Source organism: Castanea sativa, chromosome 12 (assembly GCF_040712315.1).
Source record: "Castanea sativa cultivar Marrone di Chiusa Pesio chromosome 12, ASM4071231v1".
In the NCBI taxonomy this organism is placed as follows: Eukaryota; Viridiplantae; Streptophyta; class Magnoliopsida; order Fagales; family Fagaceae; genus Castanea; species Castanea sativa.
The window spans coordinates 9823093-9824780 of NC_134024.1; the positions used below are offsets into that span (position 1 = coordinate 9823093).

At 37.6% G+C, this 1688-nt stretch overlaps 1 pseudogene; it reads right to left on the minus strand.

Annotated features, from left to right (window-relative positions):
- Positions 1-560: 560 nt before the first annotated feature.
- Positions 561-1380, minus strand: LOC142618261 (kunitz type trypsin inhibitor 104-like; annotated as a pseudogene).
- Between the last annotated feature and the right edge of the window lie 308 nt (positions 1381-1688).

Sequence of the window (1688 nt, forward strand, 5' to 3'; positions counted from 1 at the left end):
ATAAGGAAAAGACTTCCTTCCACACCAAGGAATATTCTTTCCTTCTATAACAAGGAATCCCAAATCAATTTTTCCTTCTTGAACTAAGAAATCTATTTGTCACAATTGGAATTTGAGGCAATTTCACCAACGTCATGTTTTCATGCTTTTACTGCTAGTACCTAGCTATTGTTTTCTTTATCATGTTTCAAGTGTGATGAGTAGTATAATTGAGCTTAGAAGCTCTTTTGAATGCTGCAATTTCTACAGAGTTTGAAGAGAGGCAAATGAAAAAATGAACAGTGTATGTTATGCCAAATTTGCATTTCCTTTGAGTTCCTTATTGCGTTGTAATCAGTCCTATCCTCAAGCTATTTGGGATGTGTGGATGAGAGATATATTTTCTCTTTTTGGTTAATGGAATTTTTCATTAAAAAAAAGTAAAAGGAATAAATGATGAGGAATGGTAAATCATAAAACAACTCATCTTTGCCCACAAAAATAAGAGATTTATGTTATCACAAATGAATTCACAAACATGAGAGAGAGATCTAAAACATAAAATTTACCCTTTTTTTTATTTGTTGAAAATATAATCACGACTTCCCAAAGGAGTTACAAAACACATGCCTTAGCTGCCTATGCTTAATTTATTTAATATTGGAAGGAGCCGACTCCATTTATTTACTCTACCTTTCAATAAGGATGACTAATTAATTTAAGCCTTTCTCTCAAAGGTAATAAGAATCACATTGCCATCCAAGGCTAACAACTTCTTTCCATTCTCAACCAAGTTACCAACAGTACCACATTTAAACTTACAAATAGGACAAACATCTGTAGGACACCATGAAATCTGGTAGATATCACCTCCAACACTAGCTTTCTCTATCTTGAAGTAATTTGCAATTCTTCATGCGCTTTGGTCTTCTCCAGTGACAAATAATCTCCTTTTAGCGGGGTCCGCTTCGCCTAACTTCCATGCAGTCGACTGAACACAGATTGTGGCCGCTGAGAAAACAACCCTGAAGTCTCTATTCTCCCTAATCACTGTCTCTCCCTCCACGAAAGGTGTGAAGATGACAGGGAAACCTTCTAAGCCTGAAACATTTTCTTGCCCAACATAAAAGGGGCATAAGTTATTCCGATCAATCAAGGTTAAACGACCGCAACTATCAGTAATAGCAGGATTGATGTAGTATTCTACACCACGTTGAAGAGGACGTCCGACACTGTCAAGCACCAGTGTAGGTGAGGATGATGGTTGAGCTACTACTGATATGGCCATCACTAGCATTATGCAGCTAAGGCTTCCAATCAATCTCATCGACTTCATTTTCAAGGATTACTCACAAAAAATTAAGAATTTGCTCTCTGGGGTTTGTAGTTTTTGAACTTGTAATATTGTATATGAAAATTATTTGGTGTTTTGCCAATGGCCTTGGCATGGTATTTATACTATTTGGTGCGGTGATATATGGCACGTCATTGAGATCTTGCATGGTTGAGATATGATGAATAAAAAAGTCCATGAAAGCTTATCTGATTGAGAATTACTTGTACCTAAGTGCTTGGGAGTTACCACCGCACACCCTTGGTGCAATGGTCACTCCACAAGCATAAGTGCTTGTGTGGGGTATGGAAGGTAAGGGCCGAGGTTCAAGTCTCTAGGAGGGAGCTTCACACACGTATACACTTAGATTAGGCTA